The 12,600-nt window shown below is 59.0% G+C and overlaps 1 protein-coding gene across 2 annotated transcripts in view; it reads right to left on the reverse strand.

Moving 5' to 3' along the window:
• CASZ1 (castor zinc finger 1) overlaps positions 1 to 12,600 on the reverse strand; it is a 149,110-nt gene that overhangs the window by 57,674 nt on the left and 78,836 nt on the right. Inside the window, exon 3 of one of the 2 annotated variants that reach the window (XM_045482145.1) lies at positions 8,751 to 8,802. The gene's annotated coding sequence lies outside the window, so the exon portion shown is untranslated. Of the gene's footprint in view, positions 1 to 2,351; positions 5,051 to 8,750; positions 8,803 to 12,600 lie in introns of those variants that run through there. The other variant, XM_045482146.1, reaches the window with a different exon arrangement.

Consider the following 12,600-nt stretch of genomic DNA (forward strand, 5'->3'; position numbering starts at 1 on the left):
CATCAAGCAAAGTGGTGGAGGGATGCGTGGGCTGGCAAGGCGATGGCCGCGATCAGCCATTGCAGGCTTAAGAGGCCTTGTCCAAGAGTGGAGAAGAGGCCAGGGAGGCACAGAGAATGAGGCCATCTTGGCATGTTACGATTCGAGAAGGTCTGAGGAGAAAGAAGGCTGAGGCATCAAGATCATGCATGAGGTGTGAGTCAGAGGCTGCACAATGGAGGGGGTCCCCAGAGTTCTCTTTCTTTCTCTTTGGGTGTGTGCTCGTACGAAGGGGAGAGGCCCGCATCTCTGGCATCTCTGAGGCTGTGGCCCATTTTTGCCTTGAGGACCCCGATGTGGTGACACCTCTTAGACCCCGAGGCCAGGCCACAGGGAGGACATTTGTGCCTGAGATTCGGGGGACGGAAAGCCCAATGCCACCATCCCTCCCAGTCTTGAGGCCCTGGGCCCAGAGACGCTGGCTCGTCCTTGTACGCCCCACCCCCAGAGCAAATGGGGAGCTGTGTACAGCGAGCCCACCCACCAGGCCCCTCACACGAGCCCAGGGGAAACCGGCGGCGCTCCCCAGGCCGGCTTCCGTGGTTGGCTCCCGGGCTGCTCACACCCCCAGAGGGCCCACTCATTCTCTCCCCCTCCCGAGCCCGGGGCCTTCTCACTCACCAGCCTGTTTACACACCAGATATCTCAGGCTTTATCTGCTCTCATTCTGAATTTGTAACTTTCACATAAACTTGAACAAAGCTCCTTTTGTTCCTGCACCCCACCCCAGGATCCCAATAAACTGGTTCCCTCTGAGGCGACTGGGCCAGGGCACAGAAGCCTTGGCCAAAGGAGTGTGTGTGCATGTGAATAAGCATGTTCGCACCTGCGAGGGAGTCCGTGTGTTTGCGTGTGAGTGTGCTCCTCGGGCTGACGGAGGGAGGGCTGTCCGGGTGAACGTCGAGTGTGCGCAGCGCGGACAGGAAGCGCCGGGGCCATGGGGACGGGACCGTCTGCCAGGGCACGAGGAGTCATGGGCCGTGGACGGGCGGGTGTCGGGGCAGGGGGCAGACAGGGACAGAGAGGAGCAGTGGGGTGGGTGGGGGAGCGCACGGCTAAGGCCAGGCTTAAGCTAAGTAGAAGGCAGATACAGGGATCGCATTATGGCGGTATAGAGGCTGGCACAACCACACGCCCGGCCCCGTAATCCTGTTAGCCAGCAATCTCCATTCCGAAAGAGCTTCATTTCTTTGTGAATATTTGTAAACTAGATATCTAATGGAAAATTATAGGAAAATTATAGTGAAATTCATGACGGAGAAATCCGATTATCCCTAATTCAATTATGCCATCTTAGCCCACACAGCACATTTCCCATTTTTTTCCCATAAATACCGATGCCAGGGGTCCCGGTAATCAAATAAAATTGAAAATCATCTTCCCATTAAATTCAATTAGCCGCAATTTCTAAAGCCTATCAGAGATTTTAATTACTAAATTATAAAATTCTCCAATGCTAAATTGAAACCAAAAAAATTGCACATCCTTATATTTCAGAGAAAAAAAAAAAAAGGGCCAGCAAAATCCTTGAAAAAAATGCCCTCCTTTCTGTGCCCAGCTCCCAAGCAGGTTCCCCTCCTGGAAGGACCTCACATCGCTACCTCCTTGCCCAGCTGCGGATGAAGCCGGGGGGGGGGACAGAGGAGAGGTCTCTGCCAAGGGAGGGGCTGAGGCATATTAATTTAGCAGAGGGGCAAACCACACCTCCAACTCCAAGCTTGGGGTTGGCTGGCCCCTCAAGAGGACCTGCCTTCCTCACTGGCCGTCCTGGCTCCCAACTCTGTCTGCCCATCGAGAGGTCTGTCACTTGGCCCACGGACAGGACAGGGCTCGGGCTCAGGTCGGAGCTCGGCCTCAGGGCTCTGCGTGACTCTAAGGCAGCAGACCCGAGGCAGTGCCGGCTCCCTGACCACTCCGCGGGGCCCCCGCGGGGCCTAGGCTGCACCAGAGGTGGGAGAGGGACGGGGTGGGGGGGGGGGGGGCAGTGTTGAGGGTGGACAGATACCAGGGGATGGTGCTGTGGCCCCAAGTCTCCTCCAGAGCGTTCCCAGGGGCCGCGGGTCCTCGCAGTGTAGCGGCCTCCCAGGAGAAGGCTGGTGGTGGGCACGGCCCAAATCTGGCCTCTCCTGCCCTCGCAGCTCATTCTCTGTTCTCCTCACCCTCTTCTGGAAAGCTGACAACCCTGAACTGGCCGGAGGGTGTGCCTTGGCCCCCCTGGCAGCCCTTACTCTTTCACCCCTTCTCCTCCGAGGGAAATGCTGGCCACAACCCCAACAGTAGCCCTCCTCTCTGTCTCCCCGCAGGCCACTTACCCAGCTCTAAAGGCTGCTCTAGAAGTCACAAGAGCCTGGGGACGTGGCATCGGTGGTGGCATAAAGCGACCCTAGGTCTGAAACCCAAGGTGGGTGGCCGGGTGGGCAGCTGATGGGCCCCGGCGGTGTCGGGACAGCCGACAGCAGAGCCGCCGCCGGGGCAGGGAGCAGGTTTAATTTGCCAGGCAGTCAGCAGTGCCAGCAGGGGAGGCACCCGCAAACAAAACAAAAACAAAAAAGTTAATTATCTTTGGCTTTTTCTTAATAAATATCCAAACTGGCCCGGCCGGATCCTCCGCTTTGGAGGGAGCGAGAAGAAGGAGGAAAAAACCCCAAACCAAATCCAACAGACTCCTTCTCTGGCCTACCTTTCCCTTTGTCTCTCCCTGTACTCATCCCTTATCAGAGGCAGCAAGAGTTTCACGTTAATTCCCAAATTTTGCGAGTCAAGAGGATGGCCACAAACGTTCGTCTGTCTGTTTGTTTGTTTGAAGTTTTGGGGAGTGAAAGCAGGAGTGTAAGGAAGAAAGAAGCGGCGGGGGGGGGGGGGGGGGGGAAGGACAGAAGAAGCAAAGGACAGAGTGAGAGTCAGAAGGAGAGAGAGTAAGTGTGATGTGGGAGCTGAGTTCCTTGAGTCCTCCTGTGGGCACGGCAAGGCCTAGCCGGTGGCCCCAACCGGTGGCCCCAACCCGGGCGGGACCTGCTCTGGAATGTTGTGTTGGCATTGGATTTTAGTTACAGTGATCAGCTACAGGCGATACGGGGATTTCTCCTTTTAAAACTCTCAAACCACCTAGGTCTCGCTGGCCACTTTAGCTCCCCTGTTGCTGCTGGTTCCTGTGCCAGCCAACCCTCCCTTCCAGGAGCTGGGCTTTGGAAGAGAAGGTTCAAGAGGAGGGGACGTTGGCTGTCCTTCCGAGGGGTGTGAGATTTTTCTGTATGGACTCGCAAGTCTACCTCGGGAGAGAGACGCGTGTTGCCGCCTGGGCCTACGTGTCTGGATGGTGCTCACACACGCCTGAGCCCGGGCTGTTAGCAACGTGTAGCAGGGCATGTTGGGGGGAGGGGGGCGCAGCCAAGACATCGGGCGGTCCTTCGAGGAGCACTGACTCTGGAGTCCTGCTACCTGGGTTTGCACCCCGGCTCTATCACTCACTGGCTGTGCCGCCTTGATCAGGTTGTTGACCCTCTCTGAGCCTCCATTTTCTCAGCATCAAAGAGAATAATTTGTGATTGCCCGGGGCTGGGGATGGAAGGTGGAGTGCCTGCTAATGAGTACGGGGTTTCTTTCTGGGGTGATGAAAACATTCTAAAATTAGATAGTGGTGACGACCATACGATGTTGGGAATATACTAAAAAGCCAATGAATTGCACACTGCGTGTAAACTATGGCTCAGTAAAGTGGGTTATAAAAAAGTGGGGATACAAAGTGGGGGGGGGGCGAAGAACAATAGCACTTACTGCACAGAGTTGTCGTACAGGGCAGAGCACACAGCCTGGCACAGAGTAAGCACTAGTAGGGACGAGCAAGGAAGGACTGACGTGGCCCCAGGCGGATGGGTTGGCGTCCACGAGTGTATACTGCTGGGTGCCTACGGACATCTGCCCGGGTCCCCAGTGCTGGGCCAGCAGGTTGTTAAGCAGCTGAGCTGCCCCTCATACGTGGAGGGGGTCCTGGGCGGCTGTTCCCTGGCAGCGATGGGAGAGGGCATGGCCCTCCTCCCGCCTCTCTGGCTGGGTCCCTGGAGAGGAGGCTGCCCACCACGGCGGGCAGACTCTGCCGCTCACTCTCCCTGTCTCCCAGAGCACTCATATTTTCCATGTGCAGCAGGCCGTGACTTCACCTTCATACTAGTTACAGGGTTATTTAGCTTCTCCTGACACTGACAATCACCAAACTTTAATTCGCTGCGTGGCTTCTCCCTGCTGTGCCCTCTGCCCACCCCCAAAATCCCTGGGAGAGGGTGGGAAGGACCTAGTCCGGCCCCCCTGTTGCCAAAGCCTGCCCTTCGGAGTGATGGAGGGATGGCAGGAGGGGATGCTCAGAAGGAGAAGATGATGGACAGAGAGTGGGGGCGGGGAGGGGGGAACAGCGCGGGAGAGAGGAAGTACCAGTACCACCAGCGCTAAGGGGAGCTTCCGTCCCGCTCCTCCGGCCTGACACTAATGTATTCAACCCGACATCCATCCTGTTGTGAATAAAGATTCAGCTGACCGGGCTTTGGGTCTGCAGGCTGGCAGCCCCAGCCAGGACCTACGGGGCCGGGACTCGCCGAGCGCCCGGGACGGGGCAGCTGGCACGGACTGGCTCCTTTGCCTGATGCTGGATGAGGAGGTGCCCATCTGGAACGCACCCGAGGGAGCCCTTTCCTACTAACCTGAGCAGCCAGCTCGCATTTTCTCCTGCCTCCCCCATGCGAGTCTCCTGTGAGGCTAAGCCATCTTGCCTCACGGAGGCTTCTCTCCGGCTTACTGCCCCGCGGCCTGTATCACGTCTCTCCATCTCCTGAAGTGCTCACCATCATCTTTCCCCAAAGCCTCCTAGGCAAGCAAAGGAGTGATGGTTTGCTCTGAGAACCATCCGGTGGAACCAGGGGACTGTCTTATTCCCCAAATCCAAGCTGGCCCCGTGAGCCCTTCATTAGTCAGAGTCCCAGAAGCAGACAGCGGAGCCGAGAGGATTCTCGGAGACCAGAGGCCTGGCAAAGGACCTGGGCCGGGAGGCCTGGAGAAGCAGAGGCAGAGCGGGGGCGGGGGGGTGGGGGGGGGCAGAGCCGGGAGGAGGGGGAGATGCAGGGAGATCCATCAGTGGGTCCAAGCTGTGTCTGCTTCCACCCAGCCTCACCCACTGCCCCACCCCTGCCGGCGGTGGTGGTGGGGGGGGGGGGGGGAATGGCCATGGTGGCCTGGGCAAGAGAGATGTCACAGGGCCGATGGCAGAGAAGGGAGAAGGGGCTTGTTGACTGCAAACTGTCCATTATGGCTCAGATTATAAGCATATTGCGCAGGGCTCTCTGCACGATGCCGAGGAAATCCAATACGCTGAAAGGTTAATGCAATCAATTAGGGTGACAAGGAAGTAAAGTAAAGCCTTCGGAGTAGATGAAAAGGAGAGAGAGGGAGAGAGGGAGAGAGAGAGCGAGCCGTGGAGCTGGGGGTGGCAGTATGGGTGGCGGGAAGGCAAGCAGGAAGAGAGACCGGTGGGATGCTGGGAGGGAAAACACACGCGCAAGGCCAGGAGCCCGTGAAAAGACGCAGTAAGAGAGCCGGCAGCAGCAGCAGCAGCAGCAGCAGGAGTGGGCGGCCAGCGGACACGGCTCTGGCCTCAGACCCCCGACTGCTGCCCAGGTCCACCTTCTCTCCCCTTCCCCTGGCCTCCCTCCCCGCCGGTTAGCTCACGGCACCGGCAACGTGTCACGGCAGCTTGGTCCCTGTGCCCGTACAGAGCAAGTGCCCACCATGTAACCTCCAGGGACTTCTCAGTAGGAACTATGGCCTAGTTCCCACCTCCCCCAGAACGGGCCCAGGTTCAAACCCAGACTCTACCTTTGTCCTCCTTCGCCCCCAGCAGCACCCAAGAACACAGCCTTCCCAGCTCGCCCCCAAGCACCTGGCTCCTACTCGCAACAGCCTCTGAAGCAGAGAGCGGGGTGGTCAGGACGCCCTTTTACAGACAGAGACACTGGGGCCCAGAGAAGGTATGCGATTTCCCAGGGCCCTGCAGCAGATGGGGAGGACAGGGCACAGACACGAGAACCCCAACCCCCCTCAGCCCACGACCCGGGGTGGGGGACGTTTCCTCCCGTTGTGCCCACTGGAGTGAGGAGACTCACGTTCCCCAAGAAGTCAGACTCAGAAGTCCCTGGGCAGGGGTGAGGAACCCCCTGGAACCTGCCCAGGGACGGCTGGTGCTCTGGGAGGTGAAAAGGTAGGAGGGGAGGAGGGAATGTGAGTTCTTCCTACCTGTCAGGCCCCAGGCCAGACACCTTTGACCACATTAACTCATTTGTCCCAATAACTTTGTCTGCAAAGTAGCTATTCTGCTCACCTTACGGAAGAGGGAACTGATCTGAGAGCTCGGTGAAGGTTAAAGGCTACGCGGGGCTCATGGGAAGGGATGCCGAGCTCTGAGGAAACGGTGGCTGTCAGAGGGAAGACAAGCCAGGACTTCTAGATGGGTGGGACTGAGCAGAGAATGAGGCCCTGAGGAGGCCAGAGAGACAGAGAGGGGGTGGCCCCAAACAGACTAGGCCCGCAGGCAGCCCACAGCCCTGGGACAGGCTCCCGGACAACTGCCCGCGGCCCTCAGGGCAACCCCACGGAAGACAAGGGCACAGGGCAGCGTGACAGTCAACACGGTGGACATGCTGAACACCAGGAAATTATACACTTAAAAATGGTTACAGGGGCGCCTGGGTGGCTTGGTCGGTTGAGTGTCCGACTTCAGCTCAGGTCATGATCTCGCGGTCTGTGAGTTCGAGCCCCGTGTCGGGCTCTGTGCTGACAGCTCAGAGCCTGGAGCCTGTTTCAGATTCTGTGTCTCCCTCTCTCTGTGACCCTCCCCCGTTCATGCTCTGTCTCTCTCTGTCTCAAAAATAAATAAAAACGTTTAAAAAAAAAAATTTAAAAAAAAAAAAAATGGTTACAACGGTAATTTTCATGTTATGTATATTTTGCCACTTAAAGAAAAGAGCAGAGGTCAGGAGACAGCAAACTTGTCCTGTAAAGGGTTAGAGAGTAAATACGTTCGGCTTGTTGCGCCAAACATTCTCTGTTGCAGCTGGAGTCAAAGCAGCCAGAACCAATATGCAAAAGAATGGGTGTGGCTATGTTCCAATAAAACTTTATTTACAAAAAAAGGGCAGTGGGCCATGCCTTGCTCCAGAGGATGGAAAGCACCTAGGGCTGGACTTTCAAGACCCAAGATGGGGTCCCACCACCTGGGGACAGAAGTATCCAATCTGGACCGTGCCAAGAAGTGAAGGGAAGGGCTGGGCAGAGGCCTCAGGTGGACGTCAGGCCCTCATTACCGGCAGAGGGTAGATAAAAAGAAGGGGAAGGAACACGCGCTGGTCTGGGAAACAGATGTCCAGGAACTGGCTCCAGCGCCCAGCATGCCAAGAGGCCCTTCACTTTGCTTCAGATCCTCGTGGATGATATGAAGGGGCAGGGAGTGACTTGGGAGTTCTCGACATTCTAGGAGCCTCGATGCCCCAAGAGAGGTGTTACCCTCTTGGGTAAGGCCAAGAGGGGACGGGAGTGGGCAGCAGTGGGCCGGGCTGGCCAGAAGGGACGCCAGGGGAGAGGAAGGCGAGGAGAGAGGCCCGGGGAGGGCTGTAACCAGGGTGGAGCTGGCTGCAAAGGGAGGAATCTACGGGCCCCAGTGAGAGCGCAGGGCGCGGGCCGGGCCTGCCCTACACCGGCCGCCTCTGATCACGTTTTCAGGGCCACTGCCCGCAGGCACAGACAATGCTGGGGGAGCCTTTGAAGTCCGAAAGGGATGCCGCGGTGGGAGCAGCACGAATCTCCTCCCTTCCCCCCGTCCTCCCGGGGGAGGGGGCCAGCGGGACAAAACCCGGAGCCGGTCACAGCCAGGCCCGAAACGCGTGAGACAAAGGGAAAACAAACAGGTTTGGAGCCAGGCGCACGGTGCCGTGTCTGTCCCCCGCCCCGCCGAGCGGGGATGATGGATGGCTGCAGCCAGCCAGCTCGCCCGCCGGGCAGGTCCCGCTATTTACATAACACTGGCGTTCCACCGGTCACCTCTGACACCGCGCTGCCTGGGGCCGAGGCCCGGTGGCCCCCGAGGTTCCTGGAGACACCCGGGGACTGAGACAGGCTGTGAAGGCCCGGCCAGACCCGGGAAGCCCTGGGCCTGGGAAGGGCGGGTCAGCAGCCTGATCTGGGCTCAGGGCCTGAGGCCTCCTCCCTGCCAGCCTCTCGTGGAGGGACGAGGAGGCCACCAGGGACCGGCAGCTCCAAAGAGAGAGGCAGGGCTGGAGTTCCGAGGCTTTCAAGTCCGCAGGGCTCCCCAAGAGCTACAGGCAGAGCTTCTAGGGACAGCCAGCAGCGGCTGCCACAGCGGAGACCTGGGGATGGTTCCGAAGGGCGGCCAGACCCTGGCTCCAGAAATGCCTCCTTGCCCCACACCACCTCGAACGCATTCTATGCCCAAAGTCTGCAATCCACATGTCCCCTGCCCATTTCCGGCCCAAGAGCCAATCGGAGATTTTCCTACCGGGGCCATCTTTTCTTGCCAGGTTCAAGTGGGCAGCGTGGCTCCAATTCCCTGTCTCCATCTTCCCAATCCTCCTAACCCCGGAGGGACGCCAGTACTAGGTAAGTGGTCACCGGTAGGGGAGAGGACATAAGGATCGGGGAGGGGGTTCAGGCCTTACCTCGCAGCGGGTTCTAGAGGCTCCTCTCTCAAAGTAGGGGCGTCACTTCATCCTGGGGAGGGAGAGAGAAGAGGCCCGTTAGCCTTTCAAGGCGGGATGCCCACAACTCCCCAGTGTTCGCCCTCCGTCCTGCTGTGTGCCCAAGGGGTCCTTGCCACCTATGCGCCAAGGGGCTGATGCTCCAGGACCGGCGAAGGGGGTTAAAAATGGATTTGGGCTCATTCAAGTATATGCCAACCAAAATTTGAAAAAGTTCAGAAAGCGGTAAGAGCTGAGAGCAGAAATGCAGTCCTCGGGACACCCTTAACCAAAGAGGGAACAGTCAGAACGTACTGCACGCATCTCTTGTGGAGGCAGAGATAGGAGTCTGTGGGTGGGGGATGCAGTGGCTAAGCCTAGGGGCCCAGGGACCACAGAATAGAGCAGCACCCATTCCTTCACTCTCCTCCCCAGCCCCTGAAAAGACAAATGCTATATGCCAAGCTGTTTGCTATACAGCAAGTGGGTGACAGAGAGGTGGACCAGGGGCCATGGCACCAACAGGTGTCACCACCCAGGAGGGTGCTACGGTAGCACCTTCTAGCCTGAGGTCCTACCGATGAGACGCAACAACCCACGCTGGGGGCCCACGCAGGGCAAGGGACACGGTCCAACAACGTAGAGGGTCTTTAGCCAACACATAACTCAGCCCAGCTTGCCAGGCTCAGACTCTCCTGGCTGGTACTGGAGTTTGGGGAGCCAGGTTCCAATGAGACGAACTCCTGATGTGGATAGAAAACCCAAGGAGCCCTCTGTCCCCTCCCCCCCTCCCCCTCTTCCCCCTCGCCCCTTCCCCCCAGCCCTGGGGCCTCAGAACCCTACCCATACTTGGGAAGAGTTTCCTGTTTATTATGTTTATTCCTCCCCACTCCCTCATTTGTGGCTTATCAATGATGCAAGAGGAATAACACCAATTTCCTTAGGCTGTGTAATCCCCAAATCAGATTGGGGGGATTGCAAGAGGTGAGGTGACCTTGCACAGGGCTCCCGGAATGCCACCCAGTCCTGCAGCCCTCCCTCTCTTTCCCAGGACATATTTGGACAGATAATGCTAATTGTACTTGACAGGTCTTCCTAAGGAGGGCTGGGTCTCCTGCCAGCTTTTGCTGCCTTTGCCGGGCTGCCTGGGCAGAGGTGCCCACCCGGGCAGAGCTCACCCTGCCAGACACAGGGCTCTGTGGGCATCTGGCAGTGGGGGAGGCTTGCCCCACGGGCCTCCTATGCCCACCTGGCCCAGATGGTGAGAGGCTGGGGGTCCGCAGGCAACTGGGGGGACTGAGATAGGGGGCAGTAGAGAGGAAGGGGGAGGCTGGTGAGGTGGGAGAGTGGAAAGAGGAGGAGGCCAGAGAGGGGAGCTGGGCTCGTGGAGGCCGAGCCCAGGGCGGGGCCGCAGGGCAGGGGCTGGAGAGCCCGGCCTCTCCCCTCCGCTGAGAGGCACTGCACTGGGCAGGCCTGGCTGTCAGACTCGCATCCCAGCCAGCCGGCCCGGGGCCTGGCTGTACGTCCGTCCCACACGCTCTGCCTGAGATCTCTCCAGGCACCCTGGCCAGCCTCCCTTGAACCCCCAAAAGCCCCCCAACCCCGTAACTCCAGTATCTCCCTTCCACCACCTTTTTCTCCCCTCCCATCCTCCCCTGCAACTGTGCATTTATTAATTCATGAGGCACTAATTAGTTCTTTGTTTAATTTTGTGTTAAACAGACTGACCGGAATGATAACGACTTGCAGCGCGGTGTTGCCGTCCCCAACCGCCCCTGTTTTCTGACAACAAGGGAGCGAGGGAGGCCGGAGCGCTGAACCCAAATCCCTCAGCAGTTGCACTTCATTAAGTCAAAATGTGACAAGAAGCTTAGAGAGCAACTTGCAGATCTGATCACACACAACACTCGGAGGAAACTTTGCGGGAGTTGGTCGGGGCGGGGGGGGGGGGGCCGTGGGGGGGCGGGGCAGGATTGCTGACGGCGGGGACCAGGACCGGGGTGGTGTCCCTCAGCGGCCCCTGGGGCGGGTGGCCTGGCAGACAGGAGCAGGGAGGTCGGTTGGGTGCATTCTGGAACCTCAGCGGGAGCCTCAGAAGTTCAGCCTCACGTCTTTCTTCTTCCCTGGGCATCTTCTCTCTCTCTCTCTCTCTCTCTCTCTCTCTCTCTCTCTGCCTCTCACTGTCCCTGACGTCTGGTCTGGGCTGTGTGAGCCAGTGGCCGGGCATACCCAGGACCCAGCAGAGGACCAGAGAAGATGCTGCAGTTAAGAAAGGATTCTGCAAGGCCCGGGGGGTGGGGGTGGGGGTGGGGACAGGTACAGAGCGGGAGAACACAGAGCAGAGCAGGAGACCCTACGTTTGGCTGAGAACGAGACGTGACGTGCTCAGGGATCGTGGCCAACACGTCTATTCTCTGCCAGCTGTCTATGCACCGCCCCCCCGGCCCATCCACCCTCCGGGTACTTATCCTAAGTACCCTGACCAGAAAACCGAGGGCCAAAAGGTTGAGTTCTGTGCAGAAGGGCACGGCAAGTCACAAACAGAACCAGGTCCTCGAGCTTCGGGACTGTAGGCAGCCAGCTGAGCTAACCAGGCCGACAGCCTGGTCACCTGCTGTCCCTCCTGTCCATGTGAAAGAACAAGAGCTTGGCCCCAGAGGTGTGAGGCTGCTAACCCCACTGGCCCACGGCATGATTGCGGACGGGTGGGGTTGCAAGCGAGCCCTGCCCCAGTCTGCAGGCAGGGCCCCCGCCCTCCTTTTATACCTGGCCCTCATCTCCAAAGACATGGACAATGTCTTATATGAATGAGAACGGGCGGGGAGCGGGGGGGGGGGGGCGGTGAGGGGGAGGATAAGAACAGAAGTGCACAGAGAAAGTTGCCGATTGCGTGCCTTGTGTGCCAAGATCCTCTTGCCTTCTTCCCATTGGCCACTGCACCCGCCAGGTGTGGCCCGACCCTTGCTGTGACAGCTCTCCTTCTGGAGCGCGCCCAGCCCGCCCACGGGCCCGGGCTCAGCCTGGCCTGCCTTCGCCCGGCCAGTGCCGGAGCGCAGTGGGCTCTCCCCGAGCCTGGCAGCCCTGGGCTGGCTTCTGTTAATTTGCTGTCAGGCTGCCTAAGCAAACCAATTAAAACTAATCATTAATTATAAAAGAGAGTGAGAAGAGTAGAAGAGAGAGGGGAAGGAGAAAAAGACCCAAACGGGAAGGAGACAGAGGGAAGTGGGAAGGAGAGGGAAGACCCGGGGGGCCCGCGGGGAGCTCTGGGTGGGGGCACCGTGGGCCGGGGAGCTGGGACGCTGGAGGCTCCTCCGGGCACAAGGAGTGCTGGGGTGGAAGGAGGGCTGGGTGGGGCCAGAGCCCCGGAGAGGAGGGAGAGGGCAGCGGGAAGGGAGAGGAAGCTGCTGTGTCCAGCATACCGGGACCTGAAGAGGCCTCATCCAGCTGTAGTCCCCTCTGGCTGGAGCCACCGACTATCCTGGACTTGGCTTCCGAGCGTCTCACCCACGGCTCCCCGGCCCCATATTTATGAGGCTCAGCTGATTATGCAGCACCAGGCCAGGCTCCTCGTCCCTGCCGCCCCTACCTGCTCCCCAGCCCTCTCAGGCCGCGGAGGCTCGGGGCAGCTGTCGGCCGCCCATCTACCCCCCAGTGCTGTCCCCTGCCCCCTCCCCCACCCTCACACACACCCTCTCCACGGCCCTTTCACAGGAGCTGAGGCCATGTCAGCCGGCAGCTTGAGGAGGGGGGCAGCACAGACAACAAGGGACAGTGTCATGGAAACGGGCACTTTCCCCGAGAAATATTCTGTTTGGCCTCCTTCCTGCATTGA

This window comes from Leopardus geoffroyi, chromosome C1, assembly GCF_018350155.1.
Source record: "Leopardus geoffroyi isolate Oge1 chromosome C1, O.geoffroyi_Oge1_pat1.0, whole genome shotgun sequence".
In the NCBI taxonomy this organism is placed as follows: Eukaryota; Metazoa; Chordata; class Mammalia; order Carnivora; family Felidae; genus Leopardus; species Leopardus geoffroyi.